Below are 22,524 nucleotides of genomic sequence, written 5' to 3' on the forward strand. Positions count from 1 at the left end.
GAATACTAAGGGTCTGGCTTATACCATTGTTTGCTGTATAATATAGTCAGTAATCATATATCCAACATTTTTGGATCTTGTTTCCCCCAACTTCCAAGCCAGGGATTCTTAAACTGGAGTCCATGGAAATGGCTGTGACTTTGGGGATTTACGTGTATCTATGTATTTTCTGGAAGACAAGCTATAGATTTCATTAGATTCTCTGTATACCTTCCCCTCTCCCCCTGCAGAAAGATACTAAAAGATTCTGAGGCTTTTTAGAGAGGGGCTCTTCCAAAAATGAAGAGTATAAAACTGTCTCTGGTGGCCGGGTGCAGTGGCTCATGCCTGTAATCCCAGCACTTTGGGAGGCCGAGGCAGGCAGATCACAAGGTCAGGAAACTGAGACCATCCTGGCTAACACGGTGAAACCCCGTCTCTACTAAAAATACAAAAAAAAAAAAAAATTAGCGGAGTGTGGTGGCACGTGCCTGTAGTCCCAGCTACTTAGGAGGCTGAGGCAGGAGAATAGCTTGAACCCGGGAGGCAGAGGTTGCAGTGAGCTGAGATCACGCCACTGCACTCCAGCCTGCGTGACAGAGCGAGACTCTGTCTCAAAAATAAAAAACAAAACAAAAAACAAAAACCTGTCTCTGTGGACAGAAGAATCCCAGAAAAAAAGATAGAAAACAAGATAGTAGCTTTTTTTTTTTTAAGAAAAAAAATTTTTTTTTAACAGAAATCTGCCTTGAATTTTTTCTCTCCTGAGCCTCTTGGCCATTGTTAATTGTTATTTAGTATTCTTCACTGTGAATTACTTTGTGGGTGACTGTAAATTACTAGATTCTATTTTAACTAAAGGAGCCAACACAGCAAATTTATGTTCTGTTATAAATTAAGTAACGTGATGACATATGCTTAGTGGTTAGACTGACATGCAAAATAAATCAGATGTAATCATGTGAATATAAGTTTGAGATACAAAATAGCCATTATGGGGTTGAAAGAAAAGACAGAACCATAGGAGTAGGAGTTTGCCAAAGCACAAATAAGCTAATTCTGCTTGCAGTCAGCAAAAGAAAAATAATTTAAATTAGATATTTTTCTTCTTCTTTGAGTACCATCAACAGAAGTTACTAACTCAGATGTGAGGCCAGGTGCAGTGGCTCACACCTGTAATCCCAGCACTTTGGGAAGCTGAGAGGGGCAGATCACCTGAGGCCAGGAGTTCGAAACCAGCCTAGCCAACACGGTAGAACCCCATCTCTACTAAAAATACAAAAATTAGCCGGGCGTGGTGGTGTGTGCCTGTGATCCCAGCTACTCAGGAGGCTGAGGCAGGAGAATCGCTTGAACCCAGGAGGTGGAGGTTGCAGTGAGACGAGATCATGCCACTGCACTCCAGCCTGGGCAACAGGCCAGGCCATCTCAAACAAAACAAAACAAAACAAAACAAAACCTCAGACGCGAAAACACAATTTAGAGATAGAAGGTCTATAACTGGACACCTCACTTATATTTTTAGCAGGTGAGGACACAGGACCAAAGATACTCCAAGACACAGGTGGCTGGTCACAAAAGCCCTAACTAAAACTAAGGCATTCTAGCTCCTAGGCCGACTTTCCACTCCACTGCATTTTACCCAAAGCACTAAAGAGAGAACAATTGACTTTTGAATTATCATGCAGATCTATTAAAGAATACACAGGCCGAGCATGGTAGCATCTGAAATTCCAGCACTTCGAGAGGCTGAAGTGCGAGGATCACTTGAGGCCAGGAATTCAAAACCACCCTGGATGACATAGTGAGACCATATCTCTACAAAAAATTTTAAAAAATAGCCAGGGGTGGTGGTGTGCACCTGTAGTTTCAGCTACCCTGGAGCCTGAGGAAGGAAGATAGCCTGAGCCCAGGAGTTCAAGGCTGCAGTGAGCTATGATCATGCCACTGCACTCCAGCCTGGGCAATAGAATGAGACCCTGTCTCTAAAAAAAAAAAAAAACTATACAATTAAAGCACATTTACAGTACCTGAAACTCAGATAACAGCTTGACTACCATGAGAGCTAAAGAGATACCGCCTATCAATGAATAAATGATAACAAGAACACAAACTTAAGGCTAAATTTTGTCATTCTGGTTTTCAGAGCAGAAGCTAATTTTTTAAATTGACTTTATTAAAATCATTTTCTTCACTTAAATTTATACTTACCCCGTGGAGGAGATAAGGAAATGAAGAACTCTAACTTTTTTGAACATGGGTTTCTATACATTTGAATTTTCTCCCTGACCAGGTTATTATCTGTTATTTTTTTCTTTTTTCTTTTTTTTTTTGAGACGGAGTCTCCCTCTGTTGCCCAGGCTGGAGTGCAATGGCACGGTCTCAGCTCACTGCAACCTCCACCTCCCGGATTCAAGTGATTCTCCTGCCTCAGTCTCTCAAGTAGTTGAGATTACAGGTGTGCACCACCACGCCTGGCTAATTTTTGTATTTTTAGTAGAGACTGGGTTTCACCATGTTGGTCAGGCTGGTCTCAAACTCCCGACCTCATGATCTGCCCGGCCTCAGCCTCCCAAAGTGCTGGGATTACAGGCGTTAGCCACCACGTCCAGCCTCATCTGTTATTTGCATAATTTTGATTTAAAAAAAAAGACTCTTACACCTTGAGGTTTTTGTTTGATGTGCTGTGCTTCTCATCTACAAGTTTGACACTAGCAGTGGACTATTTTCTACACTTAGCTTATCAATGGAATTCAAAAGAAAAGAAAAATGACATAATTTTATTTTTGGAGAAACTCAGTCTTATTTCCTTTCTTGTGTGATTCTCCAAGGAAAAATGGAGACCAGAAATTTGGTTAAAATATAACTTATAACTGGAATAAATTTTGGCATCTTTGGGGCCAACCCACAACTCAGAGGGAAGCCAACGCTGGAGGCTAAGAAACTCCCAGGGTTAATTGCAGCTAGTAAACATGGATGGCAGGGCTTAAATCCCTGCCTCCATTCTCCCATTTATCCTCCCATTACCCACGGTGATTGCATTCCTGCAGTCAAGGGCATAAGTCATCCAATTTTACTTCCCATTGGTTTTCTATAGCTCCCATTGGGCTGTCCCATCGGAAGTCATTTGTTATGAGACAGAGTCTTGCTCTGTCACCTAGGCTGGAGTGCCTAGGCGTGATCACGGCTCACTGTGGCCTCTGCCTCCAGGGCTCCAAGGCTAAAAACTTTTCTAAATGTTATTTTTGGCTGGGCGCAGTGGCTGACGCCTGTAATCCCAGCACTTTGGGAGGCTGAGGCAGGTGGATCACCTGAGGTCAGGAGTTCGAGACCAGCTTGGCCAACACGGTGAAACCCTGTCTCTACTAAAAATACAAAAATTAGCTGGGCGTGGTGGCGCATGCCTGTAATCACAGCTACTCAGGAGGCTGAGGCAGGAGAATTGCTTGAACCTGGGAGGCGGAGGTTTCAGTGAGCCTAGATTGCACCATTGCACTCCAGCCTGGTGACAGAGCAAGACTCCATCTCAAATAAATAAATAAAATAAAATAAATGTTATTTTCCATACTTTAGGTATGTTTTGTTCTACTCTTAAGGGGAAAAAAACAACCTATGTAAACTAAAATTCAGTAACCCAGTAATTCATCAAGTTTCTCTGTTATCTTAGAGGCACTATAGCAGAATGGTTTAATACCTGGACCCTGGGGTCAGGCTGCCTGGGTTCAAATTCTGTCTTGCTTTTTACCTGGGCAGGCCACTGCACTTCACTGTGCCTCAGTTGTTTCATTTGTAAGGTGAGGATTGTAGTTGTAACGTCTTTATAGGGTTGTTTTGAAGATGAAATGAGTTAATAGATGTAAAGCACATAGTAACACTCAGTAAACACTCAATAAAAAGCTTTATTAACCTTAATATGTTTCTTCATAGCCCTTGTAAAACCCTAGCCACTCTTTTGCAGTAAAGCATTTTCAAAAAGTACCATCGATCCGGGGTTATCTCTGTGTTCTTTTCCTGGAGGATCCTGAGTGCGGGTTGTGTCGACATCACGTCATTAATGTCTTCTGCTCCCTGCACTGTGGTCAGAGGCTTTTCAGCGTAGCCTTGGATCCTCTGGGTTTGCTGCAGTTCAGTGCACCTCAAAGCACGATAACAGGAACTGAAATGGCAGAAACTGAAAGCAAAATACAATTCAGCCAGGAAACACTTAGCTGTTTTTCCCTTTGCTCTGCATGGGGGAAAAAAAAAAAAAAAGAGGAGGAGATAAATCGAAAACCTGTAAAATCCAGCATGTATTTCAGGGTTGTTTTAATTTTCTAAATATAAGTAGAGTCTTCATTCCTCCCTCCAGCAAATATCTATTGAGTGTTTACTGTGGTGTGCCCTGATTCCCCATAGACATCTGGTGGCTATCTATCCTGGATTTTCTAGAACAATCCTAACTTTAAATGTCTTTGGTGTCTTTTCATGAAAATACATTTAAAAGGCAGTGGAAAAAAGCCTTTCTCAGGCCCCATGGCCAGAGTTTTGTTCCATATTTACTTTCAGCTGTGTTTCTGTTTGCCCCAAGGTCAGGAGCCGCCCAGTAAAAAAAAAAAAAAAAAAAAAAAAAAAAAAAAAAAAAATCTCCAAGTCCTGAAGGTACTGCAGGAGCCAGGATAGGGAAATTACTAGCTGGTATTCTCTGTTTCTCCTCTGGAGAAAGAGTTTTAAGGGTTAAAATTTTCATCTATAACCGTGGTTGTTTCTTTGGGGCTGGCAATACTGAAAACTAACTTTTTGTATTATACATTCTTATAATGTTTGGTTTTTTTACACTTTTTAATGAGATGCATTACTGCGATAAGCAGAAAAGAAAATAAAAGTTTTTTAAACTACTGACTTACTTCCACAAATAAAATAGACATTCTCTTTTTTAGCAACCCAATAACAAGGGGTAGTGAAAAATGATATGCTCCCTGAAGACAGGGACCGTCTGCTTTTCTCATCTTAGCATTCCCACAGAGGAGCACTGAATAAATATCCATCAAAGGAATGAACAAAGGCCTCCTTCATATTCCTTAAATCATCTTTACTTTCCGGAAAGGAACATGGTAGCTCACCTTAACCGTGCCAAAAAACATATACTTTATATAAGTCCAGATTTACACACAAAGGATTATTTACTTGATGAAGGGATTTACCAGATTCCTTTCTACAGCAAAATCTCCTCAGTCGATTTAAAGTGTGACTTGATTTGCTTCATTTTTCTTATGAGATAGTGGAATAAATGAGAACTTCGGTAAACCAAGAGCCCAGAGTGTGAACCCTGCCTCAGCCTCTAGAGTAGCTGAGATCACAGGCGTGCGCCACCACGCCCAGCTAATTTTTTTTTTTAACCTCTGACCTGTCGTGTGTCCTTGGGCAGGTTTTTTTGTTTGCTTATTTTTTTCACCTCTCTGTGTCTTAGTTATCTCTACTCTAAAACGAGAATAATTGGAAGGGTTATAGGTACCATATTAAAGCCCCTGGGACAGTGCTAGGAGCATAAATATAAATGGCAGCTGATATTCTTATTGTTTATTAAACCTTTTCAAAGTATCCAATGCATGAATTGAAGTGTAACTGCAGTGATAACCACAGGCCCCAAAATGTATCATGGAGGCTAAAACCTAATTGGTTTAAAAAAAAAATCAAGCTTTTTATGCTTCATCCCAGATAAGTGATTTAAATGCTTAGACTCACATCGTTTCATGCTTGGAGTTCTGAGAGCACAAGGGGCCTCCTTTACTTCCTTGTTTATGTGACAAGAGGGGAAATCTCATCATCCTCCCCTCGCCAGGCTAACTTTTTGAGGTTCAGCTTGAAAAAAAAAAAGAGAAAAGTAGCAGTTATATTTGGGAGCAAGGACTGGTGAGCTTGGTTACTGGGATTGAACCCTAGCCTAGAGGAATTACTGAAGGTTGAACCCAACAAAAGTACCTAAACCTCAGTCTAAAGTTTTCAATCCAGGCCAGGCGTGGTGGCTCACTCCTGTAATCCCAGCACTTTGTGAAGCCAAGGAAGGCAGATCGCTTGAGCCCAGGAGTTTGAGACCATATGGCCAACATGGTGAAATCCTGTCTCTACTAAAAAAAAAAAAATACAAAAATTAGCCAGGCGTGGTGGCACACACCTGTGATCCCAGTTACTCTGGAGGCTGAGGCAGGAGAATCGCTTGAGCCCGGGAGGTGGAAGTTGCAGTGAGCCAAGACGGCACCACTGCACTTCAGCCTGGGTGACAGAGTGAGACTCTGTCTGAAATAAATAAATAAATAAACAAACAAACATTTCAATCTGATAAATAAACCAAGAGCTGCACTATATAGTGAAAGTAGGAAGTCTCTTCCTGACCCCATCTCTCCTCTTCGAGGTATGAGAGAGGCCTGAGGGGCTTGCAGGCCACAGAGCTGAAGGCTAGGATATCCCTCCAACACGGTCAAACAGGAAGAATCCAACTCCCACTAGCTTCAAGAACAAGTGATGGGGAAAAAAAGGGAGAAGGAGGAAGCCAGCAACAGACAACTGTATTTTTTCTAGTTACACATGCAGCAACCAAGCTATGTCCACATGGTGGGCTTCCCTGTGTCCAGGTGCATTCACTCTGGTACCTTGCTAAGATTCTTTGCAAGTCAACAAGTCAACAGGCTTCCTCCTCATGCCATGTCTGCCCTGTCCTCCTTCTAGAATCAGGGAGGGACTCTCAGGAAGTAGACCAGACCCACAGGCCCCTGGGCTGCCAGACAGTCCCACTCTCCCCCACAAATAAGATCTCCCTATCCCCTCTTGTCCCTGTCCCAGATCCCCTCAGTAGTGATTACGTAATTCCATTACAATTCAGAGGAAAAAGGGATTTTTAAAAAGAGATCAGAGAGGCAGATTGGCCTTCAAGGTAAGGGATCTATAAAACCAGCCCGTTCTACTGGCCATAGACAGTGTTCAGATATCCTAGACAAGGAAAGTCCAAGAGGAACACAGAGGGTTAAAGTTTCTCCTGGACTTGGGCAGGTGCAGTGGCTCACACCTGTAATCCCAGCACTGAGGTGGGAGGATTGCTTGAGCCCAGGAGTTTGAGACCAGCCTGAACAACATAGAGAGACACCATGGATACAAATAATTTTAAAAATTAGCTGGATGTGGTGGTGTGTGCCTGTGGTCCCAGCTACTCAGGAGGCGGAGAGGGGAGGATCACCTAGCCCGGGAGGTCCAGGCTGCAGTGAGTGGTGACTGCACTACTGCACTCCAACCTGGGCAACACGGTGACTCAAAAAATTAAAAAAATTAATAAATAAAAGCAGAATAGCATTATCCTTTAAGCATACACACTCTCACACACACAAAGTTAGTGTACGTGGATATTATATCTTGAGTTTATTGAGATGTATGAGACCACAACTTGTGCTTTTTCGAGTTCTTTACAATTCTTGATGTAATGCTATATAGCACTATATAGTAGATGCTCAATTGATATTTGTGAATAAATGCCTGTGAAATAGAGTCCTGGCCGGGCATGGTAGCTGAAGCCTGTAATCCCAGCACTTTGAGGACTGAGGAGGCTGGATCACCTGAGGTCAGGAGTTTGAGACCAGCCTGACCAACATGGTGAAACCCTGTCTGTACTAAAAATACAAAAATTAGCCGGGCGTGGTAGCAGGTGCCTGTAATCGCAGCTACTCAGGAGGCTGAGGCAGGAGAATCACTTGAACCTGGGAGGCGGAGGTTGCAGTGAGCTGAAATTGTGCCATTGCACTCTAGCCTGGGTGACAGAGCAAGACTCCATCTCAAAAAAAAAAAAAAAAAAAAAAAGAAAAGAAAAGAAAAGAAATAAAGGGTTCTAGAGTGGTAAGGGTGGGCTTCATAAAGAGGGTAGTAAGTTACCTAGATTATTACAGGGCATTGATCAGAATGCTGGTTGTAGGAAACTTTTTAGTTTTATTGTTAGAGCCAAGAAATAATACTAATTCCCCTCCACTTCTTATAAAACATGGCAAGGGGCAGGGGAGATGTTTAGCTTTTGAGTGCCCATTTTTGCTGCCAAAGGTAAGGAAGTTAATTTTACTAGTTGTTCCCTAAGGTACTGGTTTATATCCATCCTCTTTTCAGTCCTGTTGTTCTACCCTGCTTATAAACTTCATCATAAGAATCAAGACATGAGAGGCACAACAGTGAACACAACAGAAGTCAGGCGACCTCACTCTAAAGGGCACTCAACTACAAGAATAACCCATCATTTATTTCTGTTGAAAATGGAAACGTGGGGCAGGCTCCTTGGTGGTAATCTTCGCTGTGCCTGATTCTGATTCTAGGCAGAGACAGAAATTGTTTAATAAAACCCAGGTGACCATATCCTTTCCTATGCAGACATAATGGATTACAATGTCATGATTATGCTCTGTTCTCCAGGGCTTTTGCAAACAAGTCTTTATATCGTGGTAGAAAGTTTGAGGCATTCACTATACCTTGAAAATAATGTGTCTTTCTTTACCAGGGTAGGAACAGCCTCTAAGTGAAGACAGAGGAGTGAGAAATATGACATTTCTGCATGAGTTGGCTACTAGTCACAACACATCTTGGTGCAAATAAAGGAAGCGTTAGCTGCTTGGGGTGGTTAATTGGCTGGGCCACGGTGCCCAGAGAGTGGTGAAACATTATTCTGGATGTTTTTGTGATGGTGCTTTTGAATTAGATTAGAATTTAAATCTGTCAGCTTTGAGTAAAGCAGATTGCCCGCCATGGTGTGGGTGGGTCTCATCTAATCAGTGGAAGTGGCGAATAGAACAAAGGTCTCACCTCCCCTAGCAAGAGGAAATTCTACTAGCACGTGGCCTTTGGACTTGAACTGTATATCAGCCCTCCCTGGGTCTTCAGCCTGCTGGCCTACCTTGCAAATTTTTGTTTGTTTGTTTGATTGTTGAGACAGAATCTCACTCTGTCATCCAGGCTGAAGTCCAGTGGCATGATCACAGCTGCCTTGACCTCCTGGGATCAAGTGATCCTCCTGCCTCAGCCTCTCGAGTAGCTGGGACTACAGGCACATGCCACCATGCCTGGCTAATTACCTTGCAGATTTTGAACTTGCCAGCCTTCATAATTGTATGAGCCAATCCCTTACAATAAATCTCAACGAATCTCTTTCTATACGTATACATAACCAATTGGTCCTATCTGTCTGGAGAACCCTGACTAATACACTGCTGTAACAAATAATCCTCCCACATTTCAGTGGCTGAACACAGTGAATTTATGTCTCTCTCAAAGAGCAGCCCAAAGCCAGAGTTCCCTGTTAGGGGGAGTTTTTCCACCATGCAGTAATTCAGACACCCAAGCTTCTTTCACCCATGATCCGTTATCCTCCAGGCCCTCTGCATCCTCTATGTCCAGCTGGCAGAAAGGAAAGTGAGAATAGAGAAGGCAAATCTGCGTCTTAACCATGGTGGCCCAGATGTGGCCTCCACCATTCCCACTCACTTTCCTTTTCTGAGAATGAATCACATGACTCCATGGAGAGGAATGGTGGGGCTGGGAAAGATGGCCCTTGACTGCAGAGCCACTTCCCAACAACAACTTTCTGCTACGGAAAAGGGAGCAAGCATTTGGTAGCCACCAATCTTCTTGGTGAACACTTGCTGTCTTATGTGTGTTTTTAAGAATTATTCCACTGCAACTCTAATCTCTTTGGTGTTTTCTCTGACAAGAGTCCCCATCCAATTTGTTTCCTTCTAATATGGCACAGAGCATATTCTGTGCATTTCCTGAGTGGCCTCACATCATTAGACCTTTCACAGATCTAAAATCTAGCAAGAAAAATAAGGTTAACAAAAATAAAAAGGTTAAATAATAATAGAAGGCCAGCACAGTGGCTCATGTCTCTACTCACAGCAATTTAGGAGGCCAAGGTGGGAGGATCGCTTGAGCTCAGGGGTTCAAGACCAGACTGGGCAACAAAACGAGACCCTGTCTCTACAAAACATTAGCCAGGTGTGGTGGAGCACATCTGGAACCCAAGCTACTCAGGTGGCTGAGACAAGAGGATGGCCTGAGCCAGGAGGTTGAGGCTGCAGTGAGCCAAGGGTTGCGCCACTGCACTCCAGCCTGAGCAACAGAGAGAGACTCTGTCTCAAAAAAACAAAACAAAACAGTAGAAGGCAGTATGTTATTACATGTGCAGAGAACAGGACAGATGGTAAGTATAATGTGTGTTCAGAAGAGGGAAAGTGGCCGGCTGCTGTGGCTCACTCCTGTAATCCCAGCACTTTGGGAGGCCAAGGTGGGCAGATCACTTGAGGTCAGGAGTTCGAGACCAGCCTGGCCAACATGTTGAAACCCTGTCTCTACTAAAAATACAAAAATTAGCCAAGCATGGTTGTGCATGCCTGTAGTCCCAGCTACTCAGGAGGCTGAGGCACAAGAATCACTTGAACCCAGGAGGCAGAGGTTGCAGTGAGCTGAGATCGTGCCACTGCACTCCAGCCTGGGCAGCAAAGCAAGACTGCTTCTCAAAAAAATAAAAAAACGAGAAAGAGAGGTTCTGTAATCAGATGAAGTAAACATGTGTAGTTCACTAGAATCTTTTTTTGTTGTTGTTAGGTTTTCCTTTTTTCCAAAAAAGATTTTAAGTTCCTCATTAACCAAATATTTGAGTATCTATTTGTTGGCTGGCTCTTACTAATATCTTACTCACATCTCCCTATATCACCTATGCTGGTACAGAGCATATAGTAAACACTGGCCTCTCTCTAATTCTACTTCAGAAATATCTCATGTCCATTTCTCCATATGCACTCCCCATCCCTAGCCTATGAACAATGCCCTCTTCCTTCTTGCCTAGCCTACTGAAATGTACTCCCTGCTGGGTTTCCTATTTCTAATCTCTGACCTTTTTAACTCATATCCACAAATCACCAGAGTTATCATCCTAAAACACAGGTCAGATTGGGACAGACCTTGACAGAGAACAAATTCCACAGGCCTTCATATGTTAGTGTGCTAGTTTGTTTTATGCTCATAAATTCCTCCCATCCCAGTTTGTATGCTCCTTTGCAGTGTGACCTTGCTGCTTCTCCCTTGGAGGAGTGGAGTTCGTTTTTCCACCCTCTTGGATCTGGGCTGGACTTGTGACTTGTTTTGACAAATACAATGCAGCAGACATGACCTAAGCGTCCTGAAGCTTAGGCCTAACAGGCCTGGCAGCTTCTGCCTTTGTTCATTTGGAAAGCTGCCCTGAGACTCCAATGCAAGGAAGGCAGTCTGGCCTAGTGGAAGATGAGAGGCCACATGGAGAAGAACTGAGGCTCTCTAGCCAGCAACCATTCCCCAACGTCAACTGTCAGATGTGTGAGGGAGGCCCTCTTAGGCCTTCCAGCCCAGCTGTCACTAACTTACGCAGACACATGAAGGAGCCCAGGGGAAACCAGCAGAGGAATACCCAGGCAACCCATGGCATCATGAGAAATAATAAATCGTTCTAAGCCACTAAGTTTTAGGGTAGTTTTTTATTTGTATTTGTATTTATTTATTTATTTATTTGAGACAGGGTCTCACTCTGTTGCCCAGACTAGCGTGCAGTGGCATGATCTTGGCTCACTGCAACCTTCGCCTCCCAGGCTCAAGCGAATTTCCTGCCTCAGCCTCCTGAGTAGTTGGGATTACAGGTGTGTGCCACTACCGCCCAGCTACTTTTCATATTTTTAGTAGAGATGTGGTTTCACCATGTTGGCCAGGCTGGTTTTGAACTCCTGACCTCAAATGATCCACCCACCTTGGCCTCCCAAAGTGTTGGGATTACAGGCGTGAGCCACCGCGCCTGGCCTAGGGTAGTTTTTTATACAGCAATGGATAACTGAAACAGGTAGACTCAATAGGATGGGTCTGAAGATGAGGGAGAAGATGTCTAGAATGTCTCCTGTAGGCTGAGGTTTAAGGAAATAGGCAATAAGTGTCGATCAGAATGTAAGCATTGAGAACATATGGGATATTCCATTAGAGATGTCCAGTAGGTAAGTGAATACATGGCTCTGGGGCTGTCTGGCTTGGGCCATCAGTTTCAGTAATAGGGAGTGGATTAAATCACCCAGGACCACCCAGTAAGTGAGAGGAGGCAGAAGTCAAAGGTCAAAAGACAAAACCTTGGGGAGCGCTAACATTTAAGACTGGGCAAAGGAAGGAAAGCCAGCAGCACAGGAGACTGTTCTGCAACACAAGTAAAAGTGGATAGACTATGTTTATGAGCTTTACTTTTGTTCTTTACTTTTCTCTGGCCAGTCAAAAAAGGAAAAAGAAAAAAAAAAAAAAGGCAGTGGAAGAAGCAAAGAAGATACCTGGGATAGGAACGTAACGAAGTCCCAAGGACCTAATTAGTCATTTTCCGGATGCAAACAAGTCCTGGAAATGCAGGGGGTCAGTGCTTTCCAAGGCCCCGGGGAATGCTTAGTCAAGAAACATAGCAATCTATGCAGAAAAGGCAACTAACCAAACTTGCTATGCATACTCCTCTTTCACCAGGATAGAGATCCGAGGGGGACCCAGACAAATTCAGAGAAAACTAGACAAACTACCCATTCTAGTCAACAGCAGAAGAGACAGAGTTATGTGCAGAGGCAGCCATAGAAAGGCACAAGTCAAAATATGCCAGAACACAGACAACACAGTGAGGACAGAAATAAAGATACACGGTGAGGCATGCCTCTTGACTGTCCTATCTTTTCTTCACCTTCATATCTCTCTCAGACACATCAGTGTAGCTTTATGGACTCCTGTCCTGTGGGAAACTAGATGATTACATTTATATTTCAGGATATAAGTGTATAATTACACACTTATGCCAGAGTCAGAAACTCCCCATCCAAAAACTGTTAACAGTTTAAATGAACAGAGCTGCTGATGCTGTTTACAATATGTAGGGAGAAAGAAAGAGAGAGAGTGGGGGAGAGAGAGAGAGAGAGACTGTGTGTGTGTGTGTGTGTGTGGTGATCACTGCATATCCCCAAAAGAAACTCAGCTATCTTGGATCTAGTTCCCTAATTTTATAAGTTTTTGGATATTTTTTGACACTAAGACTGCAGCATTGTTTACAACTCTCTGTCTCTTAACTGAGGATTCAATTTAACAGACATACTGAGCAGCCACGTGGTGCAAGGGCTCTACAAGGCACACACAGATGTAGGCAGCAGTGTTCCGGTAAACCAGCATTCCACAGAAAGAGACTTGATTTACAGCATTTGCTTATGTTTTTGTGGTAGAAGTATTCCCACCACGGCTGATTTCAAGCTACCAGTGGTTTAATAACCGAGGCTCATTAAAATCTTGAATATTTAGCATCCCTGGGTCTAACATTTAAGAATGAGGAAATCCGGCCAGGCGTGGTGGCTCACGCCTATAATCCCAGCACTTTGGGAGGTCAAGGTGTGCAGATCACAAGGTCAGGAGATCAAGACCATCCTGGCTAACATGGTGAAACCCTGTCTCTACTAAAAATACAAAAGATTAGCTGGGCTTGGTGGCAGGCGCCTGTAGTCCCAGCTACTTGGGAGGCTGAGGCAGGAGAATGGTGTGAACCCGGGAGGCGGAGCTTGCAGTGAGCCGAGATTGCACCACTGCACTCCACTCTGGGCGATACAGCGAGATTCCATCTCAAAAAAAAAAAAAAAAAAAAAAAAGAGGAAATCTGAGGTACCCAAGACAACAGCCAGCACCAACTGTCAGCTCTGTGCGTGAAACCATGTTAGTCCTTCTAGCCCAGCTGGCCCTCAGCCAAAGTATGTCCAGGGAAGACCGGCACCATAATCTCCCAGCCAAACCAAGGAATCATGAGAAATGGTGGTTGCTGTTTTAAACTACTACATTTTGGGATGATTTGTTACACAGCAATAGTTAACTGATACACACATAGTAGAGACTGCCTGAGGGAGGGTCAGTTTCTAGAGAAGCAGGAGCCTTTTTTGGCCTTCTTCTCTGTTAAGTTCCCAGGCCTAGTCACAAGCTATCTGAGAAATTTCCATCCTTCTGTTTGTTACATCGAGACTTCCTAGACACCTGGTACTAAATACAACCACGGGCAGCTCTTATGTTCTTGCCCCTTTGAATGTGCTGCCAGTCCAACTTTTAATCAGCCTGGGGGCTGAACAAAGGAAAGATAATATTTACAGGCAGTTGTTTTAGGAAATTTTGTTTTCTTGAAAATTAGGCTTGATGATTTCGTCAAATGAAAGGAATAGGAAACACTGTAAGCGAGACTACCCAAGGCAGACAGAACATTTAGCAACGTCCTCCTCATCTGTTTCATTATCTCGTCTGGATACTGACATTTCTTATCTGTCCCGCCATCAGAATTAGACTCTGAATGTCTCTAACTGATTTGTTAAACATTGACTTGATACAGTAGCAAGGAGCCAGGGTCCATTTTTTTCCCACGACACCCCATTCCTAAAGTTAGTATTTTGTGCAGGTGATACCGTCTCTTTATGAACACTTTTGCAGAGCAAGCCCCAGTTGGACTCCTCTAGGGGATTTTCCTACTAAAGATTTCAAAAGATAAGATCTACTTCTTTGGCCTCTGTACCTTTATCATGTGTGAAATACTGGTGATTTCAAAGTCTCAGGGACCAGGGAAACGACAACAAAAAAACCCTTCAAAATATCCATTTCCTAGAGAAAAGCTAGAAAATAATTATTACAAAAGCCAAGACAGTGTTTTCTCCTGGGAGGAGAGAGAGAGGGCTAATGGGGTTGAGGTGCCATGAGGGAGAAGCCTTCAGGTCATGTTCAAATTCTTACCCAGGTAGTAGGTCATACGGTATTTGGACTATAATAATATTTTTAAGCATCTGTGCAATTTTATGCTTTTTGTGAATGAAGGCTTTATTTCAGAATAAGAACAAATAACCAATTTAAAAGTAATGCATTCTGCATTCTGATTTCTTATTGTATGAGCTGGGAGCTTGTTAGAAATGAAGACTCTTGAGCCCACCCCAGGCCTACTGAACCTGCTGATCCCGAAGTGGTTTGTCTGGACATTGAAGATTGAGCAGCACTGACCAAGATTAAAAGACAATTCACTAGTTCCAAGATATTGGAAAAGTCACATTATCCTTATGCCTATGTCACATCTGCAAAATGGGCGTAATAATGCAGATCTGGCCTCCTTTCCAGGCTGCTGTGAAGAGGATGTGAGATCATACATGTGACAGCCCTTTGAAAAAAACCAGTAAAGCATTGTATACATTAGGTCTTATTATTACCTTGGGATAGCATCCTGAAAGAATCAGTTGCAAAGAAGAAATCAGTTATCATTATCATCTTACTTTATACTTTCTGCCTCTGCTTTCCTGGCAGCTTCGTGCTTCTCAATTCTGCTCTGTCAAAACTTGCTTTCCTCCCTGCCTTGAGGGTATTACCAGTTTCACAACAGATGCAAGGTCAGCCATGCCCTTTGCAAGGTCTCTGGAGCAGATTACGTCTTTCAAAAGGCACTAGAGTCCCCAATTTAACTTTCTGATAAATCAAATCCACATGTTTGGCTAAGCCTGTTGTATGACAACAGCGTCTGGTCTCACCTGGGCTGAAGCTGAGCTCCAGCAGGAACCGGGAACACCAGGCAGGCATCAGATGCTTTCAATTGTTTATGGCTCTTGGCTTTAATTTATTTTAATTTTTTTGAAGTTTAAAAAAATTTTATTTTATGTGCAGAGAGCTAGCAGTGGTTTCTTTCGTTGAGCAGCTGTCTTGGATAATCCATTCAGGGAAGACCACTTAGTCCAACTTGATGAAGGCTATAATCCCTTCCATTCTGATGGAAACGCAGGTGGCACATATTGAAGTTATAGTCCCAGATCAAACCTGCTGGTTTGACCAGACACAGCAAGAGCAAGAACCGTGGCCAAATTTTCTAGGGTAGTTCCAGCAGAGCTGCTGATGACACATCTCTGAAAAAAGGGCAGTAATTCTGTGCTCTGCACATTTTAAGGACTCAAAAAACTTGTTGGTGATGAATATGTGCATTATTTCAAATGTGACATTCAATCTTCTCAACTTCAAAAGATAAAAAACAAAACAAAACAAGACAAAAAACAGGTCCAAATGGACAGGTAACTAAAGCACTTATTGGTGAGGCTTGTCTAGGTTTTCTTTCATTAGGGTCCTTCTACTGAGTTTCAGGAGTTGACATGATGTTGATATTTTAAGGATGCGGTACTTAAATGCTAGACATTCAGATGTTGTGCTTCATTATTCATTCATCTCAACACATATTGGAAGGCCAGTCTGCACCAGGTTATATACCTGGTTGTATTTGTGTTCTGTCCATACAGTATGGGGAGATATAGGTGTGTGTGTGTATGTGTGTGTGTGTGTGTGTGTGTGTGTGTGTGTGAATGTGTAATTATTTTTGATGACCATATTAAAAAAAGAAAAAAGAAAAGAAAGAAAAGAAAGGGAAGGTGTGTGGTGAAACTGTTGAGAACTTCCCCAGTGCCTATTCCAGAGTTAGGCCCTCCTGGTCCAATCCCAGCACTACAAATATTAGTTGTGAGACTTTGGGCAAGTTACTTAACTCATTTAGCTGGATCTAAATGTTCTCATCTGTACAACTGTGACAAAAACAGGACCCATTTACTGTAAATATTAAAAGATTTAAACCATGTGCCTGGCATGTGATAAGGGCTCCATAAATGTTAATTTCGTGATAAAGAAAGGGACTAGACATCAGCTTTGGGGGCAAAAAGAACCCCATCAAACTTGTAAATGTCACTATCATGATTATTGACACTCTGTTGATGATGTTGTGCAGAAAATAATTAACATAGCAGGCCCGAACTACTGCCTGTGAAAAGGCAGGCTTGCAAGGTTGGCCCTTGGCTGGTATGTGGGAGAGAACTGAGATTTTGCGAGGGTTCCCACCATTAACTGATAAGAGTGGTTCATTGTGCCAGACTGTTTGTGCAAACAATGTGGTTTGTGCTGAACACCTGCTTTCTTCTGGGAAGCCAGTATTTCCATATGTGCCAGGTTGGGGCTGCCTACATGACCAGGCTCCAGTAAAAACGTGGGGCACCGAGTCTCTAATGAGCTCCCTTGGTTGGCAACATTTCACACCTGTTTTCACATACAGAACTTGCTGCTGGGGGGTTAATTTATCCTTTGTGATTTTACTGACAGAGGAGCCTTAGAAGCTTGTGCCTGGTTTTCCCCAGACTTCACCCCAGATGCCTTTTCTCTTTGCTGATTGTGCTTGTTATCTTTTTGCTGAAATAAATCATAGCCATTAGCGTTACATGATAGTAGGCTGAGTCCTGTGAGTCCTCTTAGTGACTCATTGAACCTGGGGATGGGCTGAACTAGTTATCTCTAAAGGAAACATATTTATTTGGGAAAGAGTGGTATCACAGCATCATCTAATTTAATGTAGGTAAACAAACATATCATTTTAAAAAAATGACTCAGAAACATACGATCTGAAAAAATGTTCTTAAATGAATAAGGGATAAAAACGCTCCAAGCAGCATTGTGTCTTCAGTGACCCTTCTCTAAAATTATAAAAATGTTAAGAGTCTTTAGTGCTGTAAAAATTATACACTGTAGACCAGGCACGGTGGCTCACACTTGTAATCCCACCACTTTGGGAGGCCAAGGCGGGTGGATCACCTAAGGTTGAGAGTTCGAGACCAGCCTGACCAACATGGAGAAACCCCGTCTCTACTAAAAATACAAAATTAGTTAGGCATGGTGGCACATGCCTGTAATCCCAGCTACTCGGGAGGCTGAGGCAGGAGAATCGCTTGACCCCAGGAGGCGGATGTTGCAGTGAGCTGAGATTGCACCATTGCACTCCAGCCTGGGCAACAAGAGTGAAACTCGTCTCAAAAAAATAAATAAATAAAATAAAATAAAATAAAATTATACACTGTAATGTATAGAGCAGGGGTGTCCAATCTTTTTGGCTTCCTTTGGCCACTTTGGAACAAGAATTGTCTTGGGCCACACATAAAATACACTAACACTAATGACATAAGATGAGAAAAAAAAAAAAAGGCCCAAGCATAAATCTCATAATGCTTTATGAAACTTTACAAATATGTGTGGGGCCACATTCAAAGCCATCCTAGGCTGCATGCAGCCCGCAGGCTGCGGGTTGGACAAACTTGGTATAAAGCAGAAGGCAGCAATGTGGTAATTTACAATTTTTCGGTCATAGTACACTAAAAGCTCCCTGGGTCCCACTCCTACTCCACACACCTCCCTTTCTACCCCTTTCCCTCCCCAATAGTCTTGATTTCCTTCCCAGTGTCTGTGAAGCTAATTTTGGTATTCACTAACAAATTCTGTATGGTTTGAGAGTCAAATGTGAATGTATCACATATAGATGTTTCTAGACTATTCTTTCAGCAACAGTTTGAAATATACTTATTCAGCAAGAACTAACTGAATACCTTCTACATGCCAGGGTGACATGTAAAATTATTTGGTTTAACATGAACCCTGCAGTTTTTATTATGATACCACAGAATGAAGCTTAAAAGCCCTTGTTAGGCAAACCTCTCAAAACCCCGTGCTTTATTTTCTGTCAAAGATGATCAACAAAAGCATGTATTTGGGTAGTGTTGTGCTGGCCTTTGTATCAAATGAACTAGTCGAGCATTATTTTTTATCCCTTTGATAGAATGCAGATTTCCCATTAAAAAAGCAAATCTTTCAGGCTGGGCTTGGTGGCTCACGCCTGTAATCCCTGCACTTTGGGAGGCCGAGGTGGGCGGATCATGAGGTCAGAAGATCGAGACCATCCTGGCTAACATGGTAAAACCCCATCTCTACTAAAAATACAAAAAATAAGTCGGGTGTGGTGGCGGGCGCCTGTAGTCCCAGCTACTTGGGAGGCTGAGGCAGGAGAATGGCATGAACCTGAGAGGCAGAGCTTGCAGTGAGCCGAGATCGTGCCACTGCACTCCAGCCTGGGCAACAGAGCGAGCCCCCATCTAGAAAAAAAAAAAAAAAAAGCAAATCTTTCATTTTATAAAGATTTTTTTTTTTTTTGAGACAGAGTCTTGCTCTGTCACCCACGCACAGTGGCGCAATCTTAGCTCACTGCAACCCCTGCCTCCTGGTTTCAAGCAATTCTCCCTGCCTCAGTCTCCTGAGTAGCTGGGATTACAGGTGCACACCACCACGCCTGGCTAATTTTTGTATTTTTGGTAGAGACAGTGTTTTGCCATGTTGGCCAGGCTAGTCTTGAACTCCTGAGTTCAGGTGATCTGCCTGCCTTGGCCTCCCAAAGTGCTGGGATTACAGGCGTGAGCCACCATGCCCGGCCAAAAAGGTTTAATAAAATGATACTTCTTTCCAGCTGGTTAAATTTAAAACACTGGAAAAAAAAGTTTCATGCAAGACTGTTCTCCAAGTCTGGGCCAGAGCAGTTTCATTTGAGAGTGAGCTGATTGCATTGGTATTTAACTCACAGCCACAAGCATTTGTCCACACAGGGGAGAGAAGCAGGCCCTTGTAGCCCTCCTGATTTGCCTGACAGTGCCATGAAGATTGCTGCTGTATCATTGCTGCTGGCCCTTCCCTTAGTGCTGACAGATTTCAGGGAAGAGCTGTGCCAAAACTGTTGGTATTTTCCTCTTCAGTTCTCAAATTAAGACATTTCTTGATCTCCTCATGACTCCACCTTCTCTGTTTTTTTGAGGGAATTTGGAGGCCTACATTCTATAACTGGCAAAAAATGATGGAGACAGATAGCAAATGCATCCAGCTGCAGAAGGAAGCAATACATTAAGTCAAATCAGTATTTATTTACTGAGCATTGGTACTACCTAAACCCTAGGTCGGGAATAAAAAAGTAAAATGTGACCCTTGCCCTCCAGGAGCATATAATGAGTTTGTATTAGACAAGACGTTTTGGTATCAGGGAACAGAAGGCCACTTGGGCTGGCTTATGCAAAGCCAGGAATTTATTATACACAAGGGAAGGAAAGCTTCTGCACCTCAATGAGGGATAAAACCCAAGAACTGGATGCTAACAGGAACCAGTGTTGCTCTCCTTGTCTCTTGGAGGCCCCAAGTCTCTCACAGCTGCTTTTATTCTGAGCCTCAACTTCGTGCTCACTTCCTGGAGATCAGTTTTACCTGTGGAGATGAGCAGAGGCTGCTTGTTGTACCTATGATGTCACTGTTCCCCTTTTTCTCTGAAAAGAGAGTTTTAGCTGAACACTTGGCCACTCAGCTGACAGATGCACTTCCAAGCTTCCCTTGCTGTTAATTGTAGGCATTTACTAGGCTTTAGCCAATGCGATATGGGCAGAAATGATATGTACAACTTCCAGGTTACACTCTTAAATAGAAAGGAATGGGCGCCTCCTTTCCTCTTTTTCCCTCCTTGCTGCCTGGGTGTGAATAAGATGGCAGGAGTTGAAGTAATTGTCTTTAACCTAGCAATAGAATTACAGGTGGAGAATGGCAGAGCAACAAGGTGAAAGGAGGCTGGGTCCCCAACTCCTTGGAGCTAATGTGATTATTAGCCCTGACCCAACTGCTTAGCCTCAGACTCTTATATAAGAGGGAAACATAGATCTCATTTGAGCTAGTATTATATTGGGATTTTATTGAGGAAGCCAGAACCTGCAACCTAACTTTTAAACCTGCTTTCTCTGTTTTTCTACGTATAAGATTGCTGTAAATTTATAAGACCTCAGTTTAAGTGACCAAACAAGAAATTCAACTTGAAATACCCAGGTAAGAGGATCGATTGGGGCATCTTCAGACTTCTAATCAGCTAAACTTAGAGGGGAGGGTAAAAGAATACAAGCCTAGCTACGGGGGCTACTGTGGGTGGGGGTAAAGTTGGGGGGTCATTTTCAGCGGGGGGTCGTTTTCAGCGGAGGGTCATCTACTTTATTGACCATGCTTCTATATTGAGACCCATCATTCTTAGAGGTATTTGTGTAATTATTTTAGAAGGAAATTATGTATAATGTGTAAAAGCCAAGCCTATGCATTAAATGGAATAGTGAGTGAAAAGGAAATTTCAGAAATTGGAAGAGAAACTGACATCTCTCTGTCAATTAATAAAGTCTCCTGTGAGTGTGAAGACAGACTGGCTGGCTAGGTGGTGACCTTGTTTTCCCACACAGATCTTCCAAAGCTGCTTGGTCTGTCAGAGAAGATGACAGTCACAAATAAAGAAGAAAGGCTCTTTAGTATTCGGAGCTGTGTTTTCCTGCTAGATCCACAAAACAGACATAATTAGTGTGTTTATATGAGATCTGTTTAATAGCTAGGAGAGAGTTTGAGATAAAAGGAAGGTGTCTTAGTCACCTTCCTGTTTTAACAAAATAACATAGACTGGGTGCTTATAAGCAACAGAAATTTATTTCTCACAGTTCTAGAGGCTGAAAGTTCAAGCTTAGGATGGTTGGGTTCTGGTGAGGACCCTCTTTCTGGCTCGCAGACTGATGACTTATTTTTGTATCCTCACATGGAGTAGAGAGAGCAAGCTAGCTCTCTGATCTCTTCTTATAAGGGCACTAATCCCATTCATTAATGAGGGCTCCATACTCATGACCTAATAAGGTCCCACCTCCAAATACCACCATACTGGGGATTAGATTTCAACATATGGATTTCTGGAGGACACAAAAATTTAGTCTGTCACATTCTGCTCATGGTCCTGAAAACTTATGTCCTTCTCAAATGCAAAATACACTTGGTCATTCCATTCCAACAGCTCCCCAGCCTCACCACCAATTTTTAACTCATTCTGGCATCAACTCCAAAATCTAAAGTCTGAAGTCTCATTGAAGTATTATCTAAATCAGATATGGGTAAGACTCCACATACAATTCATACTGAGGCAAATTTCCTCTCCAGCTGTGAACTTATAAAACCAAACAAGCTATGTACTTCCAAAATACAATGGTGGAACAAGCATAGGGTAGATATTCCTATTCCAAAAGATAAAAATAGGGAAGAAGGAAGGTGTGACGGGTCCCAAATAAGCCCAAATCTAGCAAGGCAAACTCCATGGGTTCCTAAGTCTCCTAGCTCTGCACTCTGCCCTCTAGGCCTGCTGGAGAAACGGTCCTGCCTTTGGGACCCGCTGTGTGGCAGTCTCACCTTCCACACCCACTGAGGCTGCAGTCCCTATCCTGTGGCTCTGACGGGAAGGGGTCCTGCCCCCAAAGGTCTTGCTAGGTTGGAGTCAAGCCTGCACAGCTTTGAGTGAGGATCATCTGACCTGTTGAAAACAAGGCAACAGCTCCTCATTTCAAAACTAAGGAGGCAGCCCTGATGATCTGTGAATCGCTTTCACGGTCATTCTTCCCTTGTCTTGGAGAATAGTGCACATTTGCAGCCAAATAGCTCTAAGGTACTGTCCTGCAAACTCCAAGACTTCTGACATCCTTCCTTCATTCCTTCCCTCTCCTTCCCCTTCAAGTTAAACTGTCAGTTTATCTGTGGGGAGCTGATTAAATTCATGGTTCACACCTAATCTCCTTATTGAATGGTTTCTTGGCCACACACCCTGAGTGTCCTCTTCCAAAC

The 22,524-nt window shown here is 43.0% G+C and overlaps 1 long non-coding RNA gene across 26 annotated transcripts in view; it reads right to left on the reverse strand.

Moving 5' to 3' along the window:
* Positions 1 to 3,858: 3,858 nt before the first annotated feature.
* LOC457039 (uncharacterized) overlaps positions 3,859 to 22,524 on the reverse strand; it is a 36,926-nt gene continuing 18,260 nt past the window's right edge. For 12 of the 26 annotated variants that reach the window (XR_002938490.3, XR_002938480.3, XR_010153165.1 and 9 more), the window contains 2 exons: positions 5,701 to 5,817; positions 3,859 to 4,204 (listed from right to left, as the gene is read on the reverse strand). This is a non-coding gene — a long non-coding RNA (uncharacterized LOC457039). Of the gene's footprint in view, positions 4,205 to 5,700; positions 5,818 to 19,439; positions 19,736 to 19,901; positions 20,110 to 22,524 lie in introns of those variants that run through there. The other 14 variants (XR_002938485.3, XR_010153148.1, XR_010153152.1 and 11 more) reach the window with 5 other exon arrangements.

Source organism: Pan troglodytes, chromosome 1, assembly GCF_028858775.2.
Source record: "Pan troglodytes isolate AG18354 chromosome 1, NHGRI_mPanTro3-v2.0_pri, whole genome shotgun sequence".
NCBI classification, from domain to species: Eukaryota; Metazoa; Chordata; class Mammalia; order Primates; family Hominidae; genus Pan; species Pan troglodytes.